This window comes from Euprymna scolopes, chromosome 46 (genome assembly GCF_053919585.1).
Source record: "Euprymna scolopes isolate OS-2025 chromosome 46, ASM5391958v1, whole genome shotgun sequence".
NCBI classification, from domain to species: domain Eukaryota; kingdom Metazoa; phylum Mollusca; class Cephalopoda; order Sepiida; family Sepiolidae; genus Euprymna; species Euprymna scolopes.
Window position 1 is genome coordinate 67,053,961 of NC_136527.1, and position 25,058 is coordinate 67,079,018.

Genomic DNA, 25,058 nt, shown 5'->3' on the forward strand with positions numbered 1-25,058 from the left:
ATAGCAAAACCATTAAAAATAAAAATTAACGTTTACTATAATTTCTATTGAATTTTAACTTTGAATTTTTAAGGAATTTTTTACTGACGCATAATGAATAAATTGAATCTGGACAAAAGAGATGGAAATAAATTTTAAAATGCCATTAACAAAAATATAATGCATTGAATACATATTAAAACAAAAACCATTAAAATAACATTTAAGATTAAAAAGATTATTACAATATATTTACAATCGAGATAATTTTTAAATTACCTTTTTATTTCCTTTCCATCAAAGGAAAAAAAGTTTTTAAATTTTAATTCATTTTTCACAAGTACGTTTTAATACAACGAAAATCTTGGAGACTTGTGACAACTACTAACAATTATTTGAAACGGAAAGTCAATTTGGCAAAACATTTTAACGCAAAATAATAACTCATTTCCGAACCATTATGTAATCAGATAGCAGTTTAAGAACATAAGTCAAAATTTGTATTTATTAAAAAAAAAAAAAGACCATTTTTGAGCTTCTAGGCGAGGCGGTAAAAAAGTCAACTTAAATCAATGTCTAATTGGTACATCCCACAAAAGAAATAAAACAGGTTCATTGTTAAACTACTGTTGGTGTGGTTCCTAAACATTTGCTCAAGAAACGATTGTAACACAAAATGATACTTCCAATTCCAAGGACAAGAACGACAAACTAAGACATTGCCCAATTCAGTTTTTATACAGAACTTATATTAAAAAATTTTGACTACTGTTCTATGTTTTTGATTAACAAGATTTTTATTTACAACTTTATATTATTTCAATTGAATTAAACAATGCAAATGGCGTCGTACTTAGAAAATTCATGATTTATTTTGCCTTCAATTTTTATAACCTGGTGATATATATATATATATATATATATATGCGTGCTTATATTAGTTTTATTATATAAAAAAATAATTGAAATCATAAAGTTTCGCTTGGTCCAAATCTAGTTTTATTTACTATTTTTGGTTGTTTCTTTTTTATATATAAAATATCGGTCCGTCATAGGCAGACGTACTACTTAACACCTGCGTACTTTAATTGGACGTTGTTTCACAAACTCAACGCTCATATTAATATTCACATAATCCTAATTCTAAGCTTAATGGAAATTAACAATATTTCAATAGAGAAAAAAAATCTACGGCGAGAATTTTAATCAAACTTGATTCACTTTAACAAACAATAGTTATTCATATCGTTTGATTATTCAAGACGTTTAGAATGATTTATCTTTTTCAATGTGGGAAATTAATTGTTGAACTCGGAAAAATATACGGTTTTCGGGCTGACCATTATATTTCATTAAAAGGGTAGATTGTCCTTATTTCATCAGCCATAATCAGAATTACAGCTTTTATATTATATTTCACATTATCACTTATACGAGAAGCGTTCCAAACGTAATGACTCCTATTTTTTATTCCGCCCGAATGGATCAGAAGGGATTACAAATTGCCTTGTTTTGATGACTGAACTCAAGCATTCATGATCTGAAAGTTTTCAATCTCTCTGAAAGAGACCCCTAAGAAAGCAACCCCTGTGATTGATGTGCGCCGGAAGCAGAAATACTTTACTTAATTCTTGGCATAAGTGCGTTTCCATTGGTGCTCACTATGTAGAAACAAAATTTGGACCGCAAAACGTCGCTTGTTTACACTCGCGTCTTCGTAGCGCTTAAAAATTTCATGTTAAAAATGGGAGGCTTTACAATTGGAATGACCCTCGTAATAAAGATTGAAACTTTAAACTATTGTAAAGGTGCACAATAAAATTTACACATATCTCTGAAAGAAATAAACATTATACCGGTTGTGATACGAGCAACTTAATGTTTAATAAAAAAGAATCTTCAGAAATACTTAGAAGCAATCCCTGGAAGACCAAGCTGTAACGAAATACAAATAGCAGCCATAAAGGGAACAGCATCTATTCTTAAAAGAGCCCTCGGATATAAATTTAAATCATAACAGAATCAAGTGTTAGCTCCAGGAGGGAGCCCCGTGATATCTTAAAACTTACTGAAGTAAACTAAAAAAAAAAAAGTAATAGTGGCACGTGTAAAAATGGCACACGTAAATGAGTAATAAAAAGAAACGTGTGAACAAACAAAGTATAATTCAGAAACGAAAATAAAAATCGTTCAAGGAAAAAATTCTGAGCTGCATTAAATATGGACTAAATTCAAGATGTTATTATTTTTTTTTTCGAAGCACCTGTATTTCACTTGTTTTTTTTTTTGGGGGGGGGATTGTGTGGTTTCTTAATAAAAAAAGTTGTTGGAAAATTACTTATCTGATCACTAAACTTAAGTCTCAATGGCAACCACCATCCCCAACGCGAAATTCTAGTTGGTAGGCAAGTAATATTTTTCTGAGATATTTCACTAGCATGGTCGCATAACGATTAAGCAAATCGCGCCAATTTTTCAGCTATGTAAATTAATACGAAAAATATAAATAATTAATATAGCAGAACATTTTTAAACAATTTCTGCACATTAAATATATACAGGTCGGTATATATATTTTTTTTACGATTGCTATACTATTAGTTTTTTACTCAATAAAAGAATCGTTTTTTTTTCAAGATTTCTTAGCAGAATAAACTCTCTTCCCTGTTTTTAAATAGCAGCAACATTAAACTAAAAATATCAACATTTTTTTTGCTTTTAGACATAAATATTTTGCAGCGATTTACTAATCATTATTAACGTTTACATGTCATTTGTTTTTGGTAAATAAATAAATTATAAATAAATATGATATTACTGTAAAATCACAAATCGCAGCGAATTCAACTGACTTTACTTATAAGTAAGTTTCTAATTAATAATTCGCATTAGGATCGGATTGGTTTTCTTTACTATTTTACGTTTAAACATGTCAGGTCTTTCTTTTGCAACAAGTGTTATTTTTGGTTCGTTTGAATTTTTAAATTAAATGTAATAGTTTTTTTATATTTGTTTTATTGTAACATTTACAATACGAAGAAATTTTACGAAATCACACACAAGTTAGATTGTACTAGCGGGACCTGTGGAAATTCCATAGCGGAGTCTTTCATATATAATATCTTAATGTTGGCATTCTGTGGATGCTTAGCGTAAATGGAGACACCCTGATATTATTGTAGCTCTTTTGTTAAAACTGCAGAAGTATTTATCTAAGCAAGAGGGTACATGCAGCCTGCAGCGTATCCCGGTTGTTAAATGCGCTTAAATATGATATTTTAATTTAATGCAGATTTCGTATATATTATTATAGAGTAAATATTCCATAAATATTAGAAAGTTGTGATTAAAAAAAAATCTATATATCAATATGACTTGGATGCATCAGTTTGAATCGAAAGAAAAACTTATTAAAAATATATATGCATATTAGGTAAGGGCAAAACTGGCGAGAAAATAGGCGGACATAGTTTTGAAAGCCGGTTTATGATAATTGTTTTGAAGGTTTTCGACTACTTTTGATTGTATTTGAAAGATTAATAGCGAAAGTTTATTTCCAAAAGTAAAAAAAATATATTTGTACACGTGAAAAACAAATTATAATGAAAAATGTTTTCACGGCAACATTCGGACGCTGACAAATTCAGCTACATTTCAAGTGAATTGTAAAAATTGTTTGAAATATAAATATGAGTTTTCTGGGTCTATTTCAAAGATAATTCGTAATTAAATAAATAAACATCTTGTTTGTACAAAAATAGCTTAATTAGCCCCTAAAAGCGAGAGATTCTGACCTCGCAGAATCAGAACAAACAAAATCTTGTCTACGTGTAGATTCTACGGAAGCCTAAAATGTCAGAAAATCAATAGGGCGTCTGAAAATGACGCCAGGTAGTTAGATAAGGGTTAGGGAGTGCTGGTTTTCTTTTTTCCTTAGCCTTGTGTTCGTACATTCATACCGTAAACGTTTGTATAATTTTAAAAAATTTTCATTTAATTTTTTTTTTTTTCCTGTTTTAACATTTTTTTTTCAAGATTATATAAGAATTATGTTACGCCGAAAGTTTCACATTCATTCAAGTGAGGGAAATATTAGAATCTTACATAAAAAAATTATGTGAAATATATAACTTTTAAAGAAAGGTAGAAATAATTTTTGAAATTATTATTTTTCGTGTGAAAATATTACGTAAACAATGTTTCATTCAATGATAAAATCGGTATTTCGAAAAATTAATTTTCTTCGAGTTGTATCGAATTCATTAATACGGAATTTATGGGCTTTTTCCGTAATGTTCCTGAAGTGTTTTTTTATTTTTACAATTTACGATGGATAATTTTCATAAAAAACAAAAATAAAATAATTTTCTTGTTTACTACCGAAACCCATAAGTTTAGTGAATTTGTTATTTTGTTAAAACAAAATGATACATTTTCAGTAAGATTTAATTTAAATAAATATAATAGATTCATTATATTTTGTGATCATTATTTTATAAATACTGAAAAATTCATTAACATTGGTCAATTTTCTGATTTTTTAAGTAAAAGGTGAGGTTTATACATTTTGAGCATCGGCTATTCATTTTGCACGTAACTAATATAAATATAATTCAGCTACATTTCAAGTGAATTGTAAAAATTGTTTGAAATATAAATATGAGTTTTCTGGGTCTATTTCAAAGATAATTCGTAAAAGCCTTAGATATTGAATTAAATAAATAAACATCTTGTTTGTACAAAAATAGCTTAATTAGCCCTTAAAAGCGAGAGATTCTGACTTCGCAGAATCAGAACAAACAAAATCTTGTCTACGTGTGGATTCTACGGAAGCCTAAAATGTACGAAAGTCAAATGACGCCAGGTAGTTAGATAAGGGTTAGGGAGTGCTGGTTTTCTTTTTTCCTTAGCCTTGTGTTCGTACATTCATACACTAAACGTTTGTATAATTTTTACAATTTTTCATTTGTAAAATGTTTTTGACTTGTGATGGGGGGTATGAGACGAATGGATTCGCCAATTATTTTTTTCCTGTTTTAAAATTAATTTTTGGGTTTGTATTACTGTACACATAGATTCGAAAAAGTTGTCAAAAAACAAATATATAACAAATAAATGTTATCAAAGGCAAGATAATTTACTTTTCTACCAAACTGGATATAATTTTCGTGTTTTTATTCAATTTAACATGTTTATTCAGCTCGAAAACCATACAGTGTTTACCGATGTATTGGAAAATTCAAGATGGCGGCCGATTCTCTCGTTAACACGGTAAGTTCAGGAAAAGGTGTTATAAATAATAAACTAGACAAAATACTATTAAAAACCACCGAATATATGTCAAGTTATGTCACGGTAACATATATTGAGCGAATTTCTAACACTATTTTGTCTAGTTTATTATTTATTACACCTTTTTCCAAACTTACCGTGTTAAAGAGAGAATCGGCCGCCATCTTGAATTTTCCAATACATCGCTAAACACTGTATGGTTTTCAAGCTGAATAAATGTTAAATTGAATAAAAACACGAAAATTATATCCAGTTAGGTAGAAAAGTAACTTATCTTGCCTTTGATAACATTTATTTGTTATATATTTGTTTTTTGACAACTTTTTCGAATCTATGTGTACAGTAATACAAACCCTAATTTTTTTTTTCAAGTATTAGTACCTTTAGTTACTTAAGTTGTAACCGAAACCAAAACTTATAAAGAATTTTTCATAAAAACAAATAGATAAGTTGAGTGCCATCGAACTCTAAACTATTACTGACTAAGATTTCTATGTAAAGTCATTTATTTTAATAAATGGAAGGTCATACAATTAAACGACAGTCACTTGAAAGAAAAAGATGAAAAAAAAACACGCTATCATATAATTATATAAATTGTTTCTGTATTAACCTATGTGTGTTAGCCATTATATCAAATCTCAAAAAACAATCTACCGCCATGTATTAAGTGAAGTCTTTTTCTTTTCGAATTCTTATAGATATTCATTTTCAACAATTAAATAGCTTAATGGAGATGCCCCGAAAAAGGTTGAATATTACATCTACCAAAACTACATAAAATAACAACCAAATTTAGAATGGTTATATAAACAAACATACAAATTATAAGTACTCAACGTTAGGACTCACGGCGGAATCACAAAGTTGCATGTGTACTGTGGCTCTGAGGTAGGTGTTACTAATTGTAGCTATTTACTATGCCTCCCCACGGGGCAGAGTTAGACACCACGGTCGTTTTTTAACGTGGAGAAAAGGTACAAAAATAAAAATTGTCTCAGTCGTGAAGGATTTCTCCTCCACCGAAAGAGAACAAGAAATGGAAGTGCAGCATCTGAAGAACAGATGGTATTTATTTGCTCCCCCACCGAGCAAATTAGGCACAAGGCCGATTTTTAATGTGAGGCGTGAAGGGGAAATGGGGACCAACTCCCCGGGGAGTAGGGGAGCTGGATAGTGACAATTGGTATGAAGGGTTTCCCCTACATTGACCAAGGTTTGATATGTGGGGTTACCCCCACATATGGTCTTTGCTTGCAGTATCTGCCGGAACAGATGGTATTTATTTGCTCCCCCACCGAGCAAATTAGGCACAAGGCCGATTTTTAATGTGAGGAGTGAAGGGAGGGGGAAGGGAAAAAGGGGACCAGCTCCCGAGAGGTGGGAAATGGGAGCTGGTTAATGGTCAGGCATGTGGGGTTGCCCCCACATCTGGTCTTTGCTAGTCATAGCTAGTCATAGCCTGCAGCATCTGCCGGAACAGATGGTGTTTATTTGCTCCCCCACTGAGCAAATTAGGCACAAGGCCGTTTTTAATGTGAGGTAAAAACCAGCCCCCCTAAAAGTAGGCAAAAAGGGGGCACTCTGGTTACCAAAAATAATAATTGTCCCAGTATAGAGGGTTTCCCCTCCATTGACTGGTACAAATTATCTTAAGTGCAGCATCTGCCGGAACAGATGGTGTTTATTTGCTCCCCCACCGAGCAAATTAGGCACAAGGCCGATTTTTAATGTGAGGAGTGAAGGGAGGGGGAAGGGAAAAAGGGGACCAGCTCCCGAGAGGTGGGAAATGGGAGCTGGTTAATGGTCAGGCATGTGGGGTTGCCCCCACATCTGGTCTTTGCTAGTCATAGCTAGTCATAGCCTGCAGCATCTGCCGGAACAGATGGTGTTTATTTGCTCCCCCACTGAGCAAATTAGGCACAAGGCCGTTTTTAATGTGAGGTAAAAACCAGCTCCCCTAAGAGTAGGCAAGAAGGGGGCACTCTGGTTACCAAGAATAATAATTGTCCCAGTATAGAGGGTTTCCCCTCCATTGACTGATACAAATTATCTTAAGTGCAGCATCTGCCGGAACAGATGGTATTTATTTGCTCCCCCACCGAGCAAATTAGGCACAAGGCCGATTTTTAATGTGAGGAGTGAAGGGGAAATGGGGACCAACTCCCCGGGGAGTAGGGAAGTTGGACAGTGACAATTGGGATGAAGGGTTGCCCCTACATTGACCAAGGTCTTATATGTGAGGTTGCCCACACATATGGTCTTTGCTTGCAGTATCTGCCGGAACAGATGGTATTTATTTGCTCCCCCACCGAGCAAATAAGGCACAAGGCCAATTTTTAATGTGAGGAGTGAAGGGAGGGGGAAGGGGAAAAGGGGACCAGCTCCCGAGAGGTGGGAAATGGGAGCTGGTTAATGATCAGGCATGTGGGGTTGCCCCCACATCTGGTCTTTGCTAGTCATAGCTAGTCATAGCTAGTCATAGCTTGCAGTATCTGCCGGAACAGATGGTATTTATTTGCTCCCCCACTGAGCAAATTAGGCACAAGGCCGTTTTTAATGTGAGGTAAAAACCAGCTCCCCTAAAAGGGGTCACTCTGGTTACCAAAAATAATAATTGTCCCAGTATATAGGGTCTCCCCTCCATTGACTGGTACAAATTATCTTAAGTGCAGCATCTGCCGGAACAGATGGTATTTATTTGCTCCCCCACCGAGCAAATTAGGCACAAGGGCGATTTTTAATGTGAGGAGTGAAGGGAGGGGGAAGGGGAAAAGGGGACCAGCTCCCGAGAGGTGGGAAATGGGAGCTGGTTAAAGGTCAGGCATGTGGGGTTGCCCCCACATCTGGTCTTTTCTAGTCATAGCTAGTCATAGCTTGCAGTATCTGCCGGAACAGATGGTATTTATTTGCTCCCCCACTGAGCAAATTAGGCACAAGGCCGTTTTTAATGTGAGGTAAAAACCAGCTCCCCTAAAAGGGGTCACTCTGGTTACCAAAAATAATAATTGTCCCAGTATAGAGGGTCTCCCCTCCATTGACTGGTACAAATTATCTTAAGTGCAGCATCTGCCGGAACAGATGGTATTTATTTGCTCCCCCACCGAGCAAATTAGGCACAAGGCCGATTTTTAATGTGAGGAGTGAAGGGAGGGGGAAGGGGAAAAGGGGACCAGCTCCCGAGAGGTGGGAAATGGGAGCTGGTTAATGGTCAGGCATGTGGGGTTGCCCCCACATCTGGTCTTTGCTAGTCATAGCTAGTCATAGCTTGCAGTATCTGCCGGAACAGATGGTATTTATTTGCTCCCCCACTGAGCAAATTAGGCACAAGGCCGTTTTTAATGTGAGGTAAAAACCAGCTCCCCTAAAAGGGGTCACTCTGGTTACCAAAAATAATAATTGTCCCAGTATAGAGGGTCTCCCCTCCATTGACTGGTACAAATTATCTTAAGTGCAGCATCTGCCGGAACAGATGGTGTTTATTTGCTCCCCCACTGAGCAAATTAGGCACAAGGCCGTTTTTAATGTGAGGTAAAAACCAGCTCCCCTAAAAGGGGTCACTCTGGTTACCAAAAATAATAATTGTCCCAGTATAGAGGGTTTCCCCTCCATTGACTGGTACAAACCATCTTAAGTGCAGTATCTGCCGGAACAGATGGTATTTATTTGCTCCCCCACTGAGCAAATTAGGCACAAGGCCGTTTTTAATGTGAGGTAAAAACCAGCTCCCCTAAAAGTAGGCAAAAAGGGGGCACTCTGGTTACCAAAAATAATAATTGTCCCAGTATAGAGAGTTTCCCCTCCATTGCCTGGTACAAATTATCTTAAGTGCAGTATCTGCCGGAACAGATGGTGTTTATTTGCTCCCCCACTGAGCAAATTAGGCACAAGGCCGTTTTTAATGTGAGGTAAAAACCAGCTCCCCTAAAAGGGGTCACTCTGGTTACCAAAAATAATAATTGTCCCAGTATAGAGGGTTTCCCCTCCATTGACTGGTACAAATCATCTTAAGTGCAGTATCTGCCGGAACAGATACTACACTTTGAGATATTAAATCTTTTATTCATGTTAAAAAAATACAGTAAAATTAACGGTGAACAAAAAACTTAGGCACATGGCCAACTCAAAAGGGGGGGATTTTGGGGGTCGTTGGTCATCCTTGTCGCTCCAGAACTAAACAAAGTCAAAAGTTTCTCCCAGCTAGTATCTTCTTTCACCATAATACCGCATTCACCCTTTCATCTTGGGGGACGTCCTAGTAACTCCCAATTTTTAAAACATTTTTTATTGACGTGTAAAAACAAAAAAGATAACAATATACTACACTTTGATCTTGGCCAAAAGTCCAAGAAAGAGGTAGGTGTTACTAATTGTACCTACCGACCGTGGAATCACTAACTTGTAAGGGTGTGAGTCAGCGTTCACCAAATCATAATTCGGAGTTATTAATTTTTAGATGCAGAAATCTCTTGAAGTCGAAAGTAGTAGAGTATCCAGGTAACTTTAACGAAATCGCGGATTAATAAAATGCCTCTCCTACATAAAAAATAATAGAAATAACTCCGGAAAATAGGGACACGTTACAAAGAACTCGAAATCGTTGCATTAATATGAAAGAAACAACATTCATATGCGTGTTAGGAATATTACTTCAAATAGTCCCAACGTAGGTATTTTCTTGTAATGAATGTTCATTATGCAGAATTAGCCAAATGAGGATTTCTTGAGGATAGCATAAAGTTCAGAATTGCTGATTTTTCTGTGTCCAGAGTGTCACACGTGGCTTGGAATAAATGGGATTATTTTCCGCAAAACAACGGAACAGTCCATAATCATGAGGGCGAAAGCGTATGCATGTTCATCACATCAAAAAACAGTAGTTCGAAATAAGATTGGTTTAAAAAGGGAGAATTAAATTCTCATTCAATATGGTAATTTTACACGATGAGGATTTAGGTGCATGTGCATAACGCGCAGATTCAAGATGGGGGATTTTAACGCCTTCCAGCGGTGGACTCATTCTGACATCCAGGCTTGGAGAAACGAGAACAAAATTGAAAAACTGATTTGATTTGATTCTTGTGGCATTCTCGGCGAAGCTGTTTAACGTCTAAATAAACGAAATCCGGCGTAGGTGATAACCACGGGCAACGGTGATGGTTACTTGAAGATGTGCATCGTGGACTGTTGGAATTTTGGCTGTTAAATCTTTATATAGGTATGTTCTCGAAAGTTCCAGTCTGTTTTCTGTATCTCTACGCGCAGAAACGTAACGTAGTTCCTTAATGCCATGCGTGTAAGTTGCTTGATCACGACGTTTTTTTTTTTTTTTTTTTTTTTTTTGCGTCCTGGTGCGCAGGAGTGCTGAAAACGGTGATTGCTATGAAATGTTCCTGCAATGGATTGGTTCTAGCCATATGTAGCGGTTGCTACATCAACCACTGAAATTTTACACAACTACTTTTCAATTGGCAAGGTTTATTGTTACAATCTGATGTAAAAAGAAATGGATAAACGCTTGTTTTGTTAAAAACTTGTTAATTAAGAAAAATGTTTAAAATGGAGCAAATTCCAAAGAGAAACGCGTTTTCATTCTGTTTTTTTTTTTAATCAAATACGGTATTTTCGCACTTAAGTTATTATGTTTTAACTTTTGAAATCAGCACCAAGTAATTATTTTGTAACTTTTGAAATCAGCACTAAGTAATTATTTTGTAACTTTTGAAATCAGCACTAAGTAATTATTTTGTAACATTTGAAATCAGCACTAAGTAATTATTTTGTAACATTTGAAATCAGCCCTAAGTAATTATTTTGTAACATTTGAAATCAGCACTAAGTAATTATTTTGTAACTTTTGAAATCAGCACCAAGTAATTATTTTGTAACTTTTGAAATCAGCACCAAGTAATTATTTTGTAACCTTTGAAATCAGCACCAAGTAATTATTTTGTAACTTTTGAAATCAGCACTAAGTAATTATTTTGTAACTTTTGAAATCAGCACCAAGTAATTATTTTGTAACTTTTGAAATCAGCACCAAGTAATTATTTTGTAACTTTTGAAATCAGCACCAAGTAATTATTTTGTAACTTTTGAAATCAGCACCAAGTAATTATTTTGTAACTTTTGAAATCAGCACCAAGTAATTATTTTGTAACTTTTGAAATCAGCACTAAGTAATTATTTTGTAACTTTTGAAATCAGCACTAAGTAATTATTTTGTAACTTTTGAAATCAGCACTAAGTAATTATTTTGTAACTTTTGAAATCAGCACTAAGTAATTATTTTGTAACTTTTGAAATCAGCACTAAGTATGTTATTATTTTGAAATAATATAGTGGATGCCATTATTTTTAGAACAACGTTTTTCGTCAGAAAACGCATAACATTTTTTTCGAGGGCGTTTTAGATTCAAGAATTTTCACAGACAATAAAAAAAAAACTATGCCGTTTGTAACATTATAGGCACAAATATATATTAGGGACAATATAATGATCAACAGAGAATTGGCCTGTAATAACAACTACAAAATCTGAATGAATCAATATTTATGAAAGCGTATTTAAGGACCTGAAAAAGCCAGTTTCAACCGATCTTTCTGTATTGGTAACCAATCGAACAAGCCGCTAAACTGGGCTATATCATGCTTGTCTGTTTTCAAGTTACATATGTCATTATGTGTTGGCTGATTTAATATTTAAATATAACCCTAACACCCTCTCTTGTCCGAGGGCCGAGCCGCATCCGTCGCTATGCTGGTTCACTGGAGCATACTCGTGATGTACTTCTGGCCGTGTTCGTCACTCCCAGCTCACAGGACCATAGATGCAACCCAGCAGGGCTACATTCTTACTTGTCTAGTGGTGGACCCCTCAAGGGTGACCAGACTCTCACTGGTCACTGGAAAATATCCTTCTGCTGCTCGGGGCACGCGAAATGTGCATGACCCCAAGTCCGTGTGGCAACATTGTCGATTTCGGCCGTCACTCTGGCTTCGTGCTGGATCCAGTCTTTCTCTTTCATCTTCTGGCGTCAGGGCATACCTGAAATAAACTGTATCCTCATTCAGGCCGGCAATCGATAAACAAGGAAAAACGCTGGGACATTTTTATATAACGAAACAAAATAATTATTCATACATCGTTTTACACTTGCTTATAGTCGAGTTCTTTGATCTAAGTTTCATGATGCAGGTTGTATAACTTAAGTTCCTCTAATTAGTTTCCCAGCTAAGAACAAGAGCTTTTCAAATTAGCTCTTATGGATGTTTCGTCACCCCCCGGGTGGGGTGAGAGCGATGTGGACGCCTCGAGGCCAGCCAGTAAAAAGGACTCTAACTCTAAAAAAGCCAATCGTTTTTATCAAATCAGAAATTCCCCTTCCACCTTTCTGGAGTTATTCTTTCTTTTCTCTTAGAGCTTATCTCTACCAGACCTCAACCCCCATCTTCACTGAGGTTTTTACTTATTACCAATTAGGCATGATTAGTCACCCCAGGTCGAACAATGCCTGGCGGCGGCCCCTCCCCCCAAGCTGTACTTCATATCGCTCAACAGAGGTTTTAAAAACAACCTTTTCGTTGTAAACAGATATATAACAGCCGTGATATAGGACAATTCTCGTTTGTCTTTCTATTAAAAACCCCACCCCCGGCACTGATGTGATAAGCGATAACTATTTATTTCCCATTGAAATATTTTATTTCTTCTGGACATTTCTCATAAACATCTGTTTTTCCTTGATCAAGTGTCAGCATGCCACCCTAACCATACCTCATCCTCTCCCATCTTCTCTTCCTCTATTTGAAAAGCAAGATCATCTGGTGTCGCCAGGGATCTCGTCATATCCGCCCCTTCCTTTCACTTGTCAATTAGTTATAATTGGCATATATGCGACCTGCACCAGAAGCCTGACCTGAAACTAGTAATTCTACAATCAGTCAATAAAAAGCAACTGACAAAAATTGTCGATTCAGCATGCAAAAATATTCCGGTGCAATGGTTCTGGTTGTACTGCTGTATATATTATAATGTAGTATGTATGCGTGCATAAATACTTGTACGTAGTTCATAGTTCTTTTCATCAGAGAAAATGGCACTCATTCAATAACTAAACATGCACCCATGGTCATGGATTTTTATATTTGCCTACACATGCATTTTTTCAATTGATAAACTCATTTTTTTTTACTTTACTAGTCCTATTGAGTGACTAAATCACGTACATGCAAAACAGTTTCTTGTTTCCCCTTTATTTTCAGTTTTTCTCTACAACTGGCCATGGTGCATGCAAAACATGTGTTGCTTTTTTTTATTTTTTTTTCATTTTCGGTACTTCTCTATGACTTAACCTATGTGCATGCAACTGAGGAAAGATAACCATGCTCAGTTCACTATCAAAAGAGGGTTCATACACCCTTTAAACTACTTGCTCATTTTCTCTTTCTCATAAATCATAAAACAATCAGAAAGTATTTGCGCTTTTGATATTTGTTTTTTCATTCTTTTTCTTTTTTAATAATGGCTTATGGACTGACTTTGGAATCCCTGCTTGTAACCTTGGGTTTTGTCGATGGTCGCAGCTCATGCACGCTATCCAGGTTTTGGTAGAGGGCACTCATTGGTATCCTCACTCCGCTCAGGTGTGCTGTTGTCAGTTGTCAATAGTTTGTGGTTACCTGATTTCTTCCTACATTTAAAACTGGGAAATTCTTTCATTATTGACTCCCACATTTTTATCCAACCATCTGTTAATTAAAAAAACAAACAATATCCAGATTTCTCTCGCACCTCATTAAGTAAAAGAAGGGTCAGATCCTTTCCACATCCATTTTTCTGATATTTCTTTTCTTTTCCAAATTTAGTTAGTCCTATTTCTTTTCAGTCAGAATTCCCAAATACAATACAGAATTCCCAATACAATTAATTCTCTATCCTAAAAGATCGACAGAAGTTTCCAGGTACACTACCCACATGCACATTTTCCATTGCATTGAGCAACTGATGGTAATAAGATCTTTCATCTCATAATTCACACGGACTCAACCAGAGAACTCTATTCATTTCTGGTGTGATTTACCCTCTTTAACTTTGTCTTCTTTCAAACACTGTATTTCCGCATGACTAATTTATTGTTCATCCGTGGGTCTAATTGCTCCCCTTCAAATCGCTATCTTCAAAAAAATCTCACTTAATTCTCACGTGATTGTCCCAAGTCAACAAAATGAAAATGGGTAAATGTGGTATTCTGGTGACTGAAATAACTCCAACCAAACGTGGCACAGTCAAGTCACATTTACGCCTCTATTTATTTATCTCTACTTGCTCAATAGCAATCCATTCTTCAGCTATACAAAAATTCAAATTTACCATCAATACTGTCGGTTTTAAATTTGAGCGACATATTGGGCACATAAAAATTATTAGCTCTACTCCAGTAGAGTGCTCGATTACAAAAATATCTAAAAACCAGGAATGCAATATCCTTACTCATAACATGATAAACCTCGAAGTTTTTTTCTTTTCTTCAGACGCATCTCTCTCCATCCTTTACACGAAGGGAAAGAACTGACGTCCTCAGCTCATGCACACCTCTTGGCATAGAGGCACATTTCCCAATGATATTTCATACCTTCACAATTTCAAAGCCTTCTCAACGACTGCATATTTAATTTTTTCAAAACAGAATACTATCAGCACCGTTAGTTTCTTTAAGACATTCTACTTGACAGTTTAAATGCTTCAAAACAGTTTAAATGCTTCCAAACAGTTTAAATGCTTCAAAACAGTTTAAATGCTTCCATGCGATTGATTTCATTTTTTTATGTAAATTCCCAGGCAAAATGATTTTTTCTTTGACAGCCTAAATGTTTTAATGCTACTTCCAACCAATTTACCACCTCGCACCCTGTGAAAACTCTGACCAAATAATTTTCTATTCAACAGTTTAAATGCCTTAACATCACTTCCAACAATATATTATTCACATTTCATGAAAACTCTCAGGCCAACTGATTTTCTATTCAACAGTTTAAATGCCTTAACATCACTTCCAACAATATTTTATTTGTATTTCATGAAAACTCTCAGGCCAACTGATTTTCTATTCAACAGTTTTAATGCCTTAACATCACTTCTAACAATATTTTATTCACATTTCAGGAAAACTCTCAGGCCAACTGATTTTCTATTCACAACAGGTGAGCATGCTACACAACAATTACATACGTTATCAGTCCTCATCTAAACAAAATTTTTTTTTTTTTTTAAATTAGTACATTTCAATACAAATATTAAAATAGACGAAAAACAGTTCCCTTTATTTATTTTTCTTCAATCAAATCACGGTTCTATCAATTTTCATTTGTTCTCTTTAATTTTAATAAAATTCTCCAACCAAACGTTCCCTTTATTTGACAGTCTAAATGTCTCACAGCTAATCTCAGGCAAATCATTACTTCATTAATTTATTCTTGTGAGAGCTTCTATTCGTTACAAAATTAGAACGGCATCGATACCGCCGGTTTCTATTTCTCTAAGGATCGGTATACTTCTCTCAATCCCTCTTTGGTTTCCCCTTTTACAACCATTCTTCAGGTTATCTCGGCATGAGCGTCTTTTTCCTTATCTCACTTATTTAACCTTTCTATTTCATGGTGCATTATTCTCAAAAGTTTTCCCGTCCATCAGTGGTGCAGTGATTGCAGTGCACAGTGTCTGTCAGTGCGGACCGGGCGGAGAGATCACATATCTATGATATTTGTATTCTCACATGCTTTTTCCACGGCATCTCACACAGACACACCCAGTGTCTCGTTAAATCTACTGTCAAACTCCATGTATTACACACCGTGCATTCAGCACCTTTTCATACACCTTCCCCGGGGTTTGCATCACATTTGGGACAATTCTCTTCGGCTGCCTCGCAGCATTTTCCCAATCAGTCGGTACATTCGTGAAATTCCTTATTCATTTCTCACTATCTCCTTACAGTCCATGCCGATAAACTATGATTTAAATTATACAAACAAAATCACACATTTCGTTTTTCTACCCTAACTCAATTCAATTTCAGAAACCACGAAACAATCGCATATTTTTTCTTCCAAAACTGTCAACTGTCGCTCTCTTTCTCTGTATGTTTTCTTTTCTTTCTCTATTTTCTTTTTCCTTTTTAAACTGTCAACTGTCGTAGTCGTATTTCTTTTCTTCACTCATCTCTACTTCATCTTTTCTTTTTCTTTTTCCAACACCGTTCGTTTCCAACCCCGTTCACCATATCTATCTACCGCTCTCGCCATTCTGCTTATTTCTTTTCTTTATTCATTTCTAGTCCCTAATCAGGGAGCAGTTGTCATCTACTTCAAGAATTTTGCCAAACTTGAAATTTCACTTGGATATGATCAAGGACATCACAACGAATAACTTTCAACTTGTCTTCCAACTATTAGCATCATATTTCATCACGAGAGGGCGCTTTTCCAAAATGGCTACGAAAAATCATGAGAATATAGTAGAAACTTTATTTTTTGCGAAAATATCAGGACACTGGGTTGTCTTTCAATGATTTTCTTAACATATAGTGAATGCCCCCATATTTTAAAACCAAAATCACTGGATACAGGGTAGACAAAGGGCGCTTTTGCCTAAGATGGCCTCCAAAATAATGCACAGCCCATAGGAATTAAGGGGAGCGTTTGGTTCAAAACTGAAATTGCCTTGTTGGCATTCATACTCCTATCAGTACTATATGGTAGGCTGGGTTACCAATGTTGCACAAAAAAAAAAATTGATACCCCCCAATTTGGGGACGTGAGGTTGCAAAAAAACAATTTTCAGCCCGATTTGGTATAATGTTCTAAATCTTATAACTAGAGAAACACTGGGCCAATTGAGATGAAAAAAATATATGGGCACACTATAGAGACTGCTCTAGATAGTAATTTGCGGCAGAGAGATAATTTACATTTTCAAGTATTCTTAATGAAAAAAAAATATATTATATATTAGGTATAGTTATATTGTACATTTCTATATCATTCCATGTCATCTTCACTAATGTCATCTATTTCTTCATTGCAGTCCTCTGAATTTTCACAGCCATCACCACATCCACAAGCATCAGAGTGAATTCTTATGGCATCCACATCTGTTTGTCATACAGGAACTGCGGCAGGAACATTGACGCAGCTCTAACAATGCTTCTGGTGCTGGCACATTAATATTTAGTACAGGTACCAAATAACCATCCTGCCTCTCCCATGAAAAATTAGTTGCTGGTGGCATGCTAGGGCATGGTTTGGTGGATAGATTCCACACCAAAGCCATGTAGAATGCCCTTTGTGTGTGCGGTATGAGAGTTCCTAATGTAGGAGGCAACTGTCTTCCTTCCTTGGCATTTTGTGCAAAGAGTGCCCATCTCAGTTCTTTTATACTCTCTGATGTCACTTTTCCAGAAGGTTTATACAAAAGGCATATGTAGCGTTCCATCTGGTTGACAACCCACTCTGGAACATCATTACTCTTTCCAAATGCTGCAAAGGCATCAAGCAGGGGGGTATCACATGCCATAAATGCCTTGAAGTGACTTGTGACTCCTTTCCCAGCAAATGCACCAGTGTTGTCAGTCCCTATGAAGGCATACCATCCCACTAATGCTTTTGCTTTCTTAATGCCGAGCTTATCATAGCTTTCAAATATTGAAATCCTCTCTGTATTATTCCTAACAAAGCACGTCATTGGCGGGATTAATGGATAGTTTCCAGTAAGTAACACAAAGACATCTGTATCTACTGAAAATATATCCACTTTAGCATTTTCATCTTTGTGATTGACGTCCACAGCATTAAGCAGTACCAACTGGTCACCTTCCTCTAAGCAGTGACTTCCTTCTGACATTTGTGGCATGGACACAACATTGGCAAGGTGGCAATTAGCTTCTATGATTGTGTCGTACATAACAAGAACCTTCTTTGACTTTCCTTGGTAGTGTGCTAGTACTTTCTGTGATAGATATTTGGTGAGCTCAGCCTTTGTCTGGATATGTGATAGAAACATCCTTATATTCTTTATGTCTGTACTGTCATTAACATGATAATGGATAGCTGCTGTTTTCTTGGTTCTCTTGTCTCTTGTGGTTTTTTGAGAGATCCTGGTCGATATTGGTCAAAGACAACACGTATTTCATCATATTGTGCCCCCATATCTTCAACCATTTCAACAAATTTGTTTGCAAAATTTAAAGCAGTAAATTTCTCACATGTTTTTGTTACCATGTTGACAACACACATTGCATCAATTATTAAAATTGCAGTTTGGGTGCTATTTGCTTGATCTGCTGGGGGCTGGCTTACATCTTCTGGAATAGGGAGATCCATGACCAACTTTACTAACTGGGATTTTCCAGAAAGCATAATCATTGAACCATCTGGCTGGAAATTTGATGGTGGGGCACTGTCAAATTCATATTCTCCTATAGCATCTTTCACTTCAAATTCAGGTCTTCTTTTGCCTATAACCAATAGTCTGGAAAGCAATTTCCTCTCTTGTTTGACAGCAACTAATTGGCCCTTCACCTTTGTTTTGACAACTGGACCAACATTCTTGAAATAGGGAATGTTATTTTTCTTCTGGGGATCCCAAAAGCCAACTGTCTTCTCAACCATCCTACTCGTCACAAACTTCCCCAGTGCCTCTCTTCCTAATTTATCTCTTTGTTCAATATTCTGACTGACTTCAATTGGCGGTACAGCATATGTCATCAAGTTAAACATGTCACTTTCTTCAAATGGATTTCCTTGTTTGTTGATGGCATCCACAAGTTTTGCAGCATTTTGTATCAATCTAGTACCTTTTCCACCTGTTAATTCGTGGTGAAGTGATGTTGCCTGTCTACTTTCTATTCCAGCATAGTCTTTGAACTCATTAATGACTCTGCTTAATGTAGGAGCAATGATAAAGTATTTGTCTAATGCTGACTCATTTCCTGTAATGCCGATGAAACCCCCTTTGCATTTCATTTTCTTATGTTCTTGTTCAATCGCATGATCTGGATCAATTGCTGTAAATGATGCATTGTGTTTAGCAATGGTAAAGTTTCCTTCATTAAGAAATTTCCATAAATCAGGATCATTTGTCTGCATCTCCAACATGTCAGCAACATATAGCGTACCCCATCTTCCATAGTTAAACTGATCATGTGCATGGAAGTAGGACAACAACTCTTCCATTTTTGCCAAATGAAGCTTCCAATCACCTTTCCTTGTAGCAGCAATGAACATCAGCAAAACCATTACTTGGTTCATGTAGTTTGTCAGGAATTTTTGAATACCTTTCCCATTTTCTTGCCATTCCTCCATCCGTTTGAAAGTATCATTTGTCATCAGCTGATGGTGCATAAGGTTAATTTGTTTCTGAAATTCTTCTGTATCCTTGCTTGGTTCATTGATGTATGACTTAAATGATTGGGCAATTTTCTTGATACCTGGTGTGATTTCTGCTCTGTCATTTTCTGAGAACACAGTCTGAAAGAACAAATGATGCAATGCTATGAGTGTCACTGTATGTGCTTCTATTCCTCTGTACACATGTCGCCCATCTAATATTTGCCTCACTGTCGCTGGTCCATAAAGGTCTGACTCTTGCCAAGCTATATCAATGCCACTGCCTTCAACATACTTCCCTAAACATTTGAGAGCAGCCATAGTAGTGTGCAAACTCCCAAGTCTAATGCACCACTGCGATTTGTAATCTTTCAATCTTACTGCACGATTATACAAGTCGCCATCTAGTGTAATCACAGGCTTGCAATCATCTCCCATAGTCATGCAATTAATCTTCTGTGCCTGCATTAGAATAGTCAAGAGTACAGGCCACTCTGTTGGACTTCTCCTGTAAAGAGGGGCACATATTCAAACATTCCAAATTGGTGTTTTCTTAGTGATAAGTGAATTATAGGTTGACCACGTAGGACATTGGAGATTCTTTTTCTGAGTACAGACTTTATTTTTTGATCCAGTCGTCATAATTTCTGTTGAATTTTTATCTGACACAGCAGTAGTCACTGACCATCTTTGGTTTCTTCATATATACCTCCCATCTCATCTTCCTCATCTCTATTGTTTGTAGTTTCTTCCTCCATGTTTTCCAACACATATGTTTCATCTTCATTGTCTTTGGTGCCTGTACTCGTGGCTCCCATTTCTTTAACTTCTTCATATACCTGTTTTCCTTGTGACTCTGTTCCTGTATTATCAGCTACATCTTCACCATCTTCACACTCTTCATCTTTTCCCCACTTCCCATCCCTCAACACATTTGACAAAATCCAGCTACAGGTCAAGAACCAAATTACATTCATCTGCTCATAGACAATGTCAGTGCCTTTCAGAGTGTACAATTTGTAATTCACATGATCAACCTTTGGAATTGATGGTTTGTCACATTGAAAGTACTTTACATCTAAATTTTCTTTTAAAGACTTGTCTTTGATACCTAGGTTTAACTTAAGTTTACCACCAAGAATAGGATTACTTTCAAGCTCTTGCTGTGCTATTAGCAAGTCTGCCCCATGAAATGGCCCTACCTCACTACTCCAGTCAATATTGTCAATTGCAAACAAGGGTCTCACACCCTGCTTTATAAAAGGGAGTATGTGCATGCCCTGAATACTGTCATTTACATTATCCATTACAGCCAAAGCCATTCTTGTTGTTATTCTCTCCACCTCATCATACGAAACAGCCGCCTTCATGTCTCTGAGCATTTCCACTTCTGAACGTGACCTGTTTGCTTGATATGATGTAAGGGCCAACTGTAAATGGTGTATGATTATCCTTCTGGAACCCACCACCATCTTCAGATTCGTAGTTTACTTGTCGATTGGATCTATATGAAGACACAATGTGCTGAGTTAAATTTCTTGACATTTTCTCTGCTTCTTCTTCTCGTTTTATATGTAGGCCATATGTTATCCACCTTACTAACTGTAATAATTTTTTTGGTGTTTCAAAGTCCTCAAATGAGCCTAGATATTTCCAATCTTTGATGCTATCTATTTCTTGTCTAATTATCTTTGATGCTTTACTTAGGATTTCCATCTCTTCATCTACATCTGACACTTCATACTCACGAGAAACAATTTTGTCTTTAATTTTCTTGGAGACAACTACTTCAGGTTTAGGACCACGCTTAACAAAATCAATTCCAGGAATCTTCTCAAGAAGACGCTTTTTCAAAAGCTGCTTGTAGTTGCTAGTTAGAACTGGCACTTCATGTTCTTTAAGGAGTTTAATGTAGGTATCATTGATTACATTCATATCAATGCCTGGAAAAGTATCACTGCTAGTTAATCTTAGTTGAACAATGTTGACAATTTCAATAATAGATATAGCACCTCCAATGCCATCATTTTCTGTTTGTTGGTTGTTGGCAGTCTTTGATGTTTCAAGGTATCTGGTTTCTTTTCTTAAACATGTCAAGTGGTATTTTAAATCTTGTGCAAATGCATCCATTGCATCCATAAGGAGTGCTAGTCTTGCACGGACATCTTCACTTGGACTACAGTTCTTGATTTCCAAGAATTTTTTCCCCATGGACTCGCTGCACACTTCATGAATTTGTTCTCTGCCTTGATCTTGACAGAAGACACATAAATCTGAATCAAATGTTTTCCTTGATTTTGGTGATACAAAACTTGTACTTGGCCTTCCTCGCTTTTTGCTCATTGACTCTTTTAATTCTTCTTCATGACTCCTTTCAGCTTTTGCAAGATTGCTTGTGTTACAGAATGATTTGTAACACTTTCTATGGTAATGGTAATCTGTTCCTCTAACTATTTTCAATGTATTTATTCTATCACAAATGTTTCTGTTCTTGCCAATTCTACCCCATCTTTCACTACACAATCTGATATTGGAGAGGGATGTTTCAGTTGCAGTAAAAAACAGATCGTGCAGCTTCTCGTCGCATATGATGCATTCCTCCATATTGCCGTTGTTCTGGTTACTATTGCTCCAAACACAAATCTAAGGCCAGCTGCAGCCCCGCAAAGGAAAAATACAACATTTAGAACATTGCATTATAATAAACTTAAGATAATCAATAGAAATAAAGACATTTAGGGTTATTTTTGGGATTTTAGGTATTTTTGTCAGTAAATTAGGCAGCCAATTTGAAAATCGCTCTCACGCGCTTAAAACGGCTCTGAAATTTGGAAGACAAGTTGAAAGTGATTATCTATGATGACCTCCAACACATACAAGTGAAAAATCAATTTTGACAAAATTTCTGAAGTAGCTATTAATTAATGACAAATGCCCCCTGACTACCCTATTTCTCTCTTATTTTTCAACCACACGACCACTAAATTCCCTTTATTGTTAAGCCTGATTCTAGGGTTGACTTTTCTAACCATTTCTCCCCTCAACACATTCCTCCCCTCCATGTCTACGAAATCTGTTTACTGCTATACATTTTTAAGGGGACTTGCCCCCCCCCTCTCTCTCTCTCTCTCATATCAGTGACAACATATGCGCGTCCGTTCTTATACAACGACGGCATATCAACTAGTCTAACGAATACGTATTTCATTTTCACTTTTTCTTTTGGGGGTGGAAGAAAAATAAACAATACTTTGCATATTAAGACAAAACTTTCGTTACGGGAGACTTAACCAAGAAAAACCATACTGACAACCGCACCTAAAAAAAAAACAATTGAGCGAAGGAATAGGAACCAATAAAAATCTGCCCTTACCTCTCTTATCGTCTGCTTCGTTTCTTTCCATCTCTTCTTTTCTCTGTCTCTCGTGGTCCTCCTTGTTCCTTGCTGCACAGTTTTTTTTGTCATGCATTCTGACGGCCATGCCATCAAAGTTCAATTTCAATCTCTCTTTTCTTTCCGATCAATTCAATTTCAATCTTTCTTTTCTTTTCAATAATTTTTTTTCAATGGTTCTTTTGCCCCCGAGATTTTTTAAAAAACATTTTTCTGTGCCATTTTCCTTTTTCCTTATATTTTTCAAACTGAGTTCCAGACGCTTCAAAAATGTGTTCGTGGCTACTCATTCGTGCACATCTAAGAGATGTAATGTCCTAGGTCAGCGGCACCATAATATAACCCTAACACCCTCTCTTGTCCGAGGGACGGGCCGCATCCGTCACTATCCTGGTTCACGGGAGCATACTCGTGATGTACTTCTGGCCGTGTTCGTCGCTCCCAGCTCACAGGACCATAGATGCAACCCAGCAGGGCTACATTCTTACTTGTCTAGTGGTGACCAGACTCTCACTGGTCACTGGAAAATATCCTTCTGCTGCTCAGGGCACGCGAGATGTGCATGCCCCTAAGTCCGTGTGGCAACATTGTCGATTTCGGCCGTCACTCTGGCTTCGTGCTGGATCCAGTGTGTCTCTTTAATCTTCTGGCGTCAGGGCATACCTGAAATAAACTGTATCCTCATTCAGGCCGGCAACCGAGGAACAAGGAACAACTCTGGGACATTTTTATATAAGGAAACACTTATTTATAGTAGAGTTCTTTGATTCAAGCTTCATGATGCAGGTTGTATAACTTAAGTTCCTCTAATTAGTTTCCCAGCTAAGAACAAGAGCTTTTCAAATTAGCTCTTATGGATGTTTCGTCCCCCCCCGGGCGGGGTGAGAGCGATGTGGACGCCTCGAGGCCAGCCAGTAAAAAGGACTCTAACTCTAAAAAAGCCAATCGTTTTTATCAAATCAGAAATTCCCCTTCCATCTTTCTGGAGTTATTCTTTCTTTTCTCTTAGAGCTTATCTCTACCAGACCTCAACCCCCCCACCTGCACTGAGGTTTTACTTATTACCAATTAGGCATAGTTAGTCACCCCAGGTCGAACAATGCCTGGCGGCGATCCCTCACCCCAAGCTGTCCTTCATATCGCTCAACAGAGGTTTTAAAAACTACCTTTTCATTGTTAACAGATATATAACAGCCGTGATATAGGACAATTCTCGTTTGTCTTTCTCTTAAAAAAACCCACCCAGGCACTGATGTGATAAGCGATAACTATTTATTTCCCATTGAAATATTTTATTTCTTCTGGACATTTCTCATAAACATCTGTTTTTCCTTGACCAAGTGTCAGCATGCCCCCCTAACCATACCTCGTCCTCTCCCATCTTCTCGTCCTCTATTTGAAAAGCAAGATCATCTGGTGTCGCCAGGGATCTCGTCATATAACTATTACATGTTGTCTCGCATATATAAGGACGAATATATCTTTTTAGTACTTGTTTTGTTGTTGTTTAATTTGATATATTTAATATTTTTATATATTAATTTGATATGATTTCATATCCCGAACCAATGGAGCTTGTTGTAATGTGAGACTTTTAAATTAAACTACTTCAACAAATCACATTTAATTTAGATTTACATTTATCAATTATCAGTCAAATTTACTTGATCCGTTTGTATGCGTTAATCGCTAAACAGATTATTCGTTTTTCAAATCTCATGTTATGCTGTGCAATATTTTGGTTTGAAAGTTCGTGCAAATATTTGTTTTTTCACTTTAAATAAATATGTACGTAAAAACATTCACTATTTCATAACATTACAACCATTTGTATTTTTTAAAATAACTCCTCAGATGAAATCGTGAAAATCCGTAAATATTATATATTTATTATTGGTAATATTACGGTCGTGCTTCTGAAATAATTTCAACCTTAATTGGGATTCTAAAAACACCTTATATATCTGATAGTCTTTCAGAAAATTGACATTTTATTAAAATACATTTA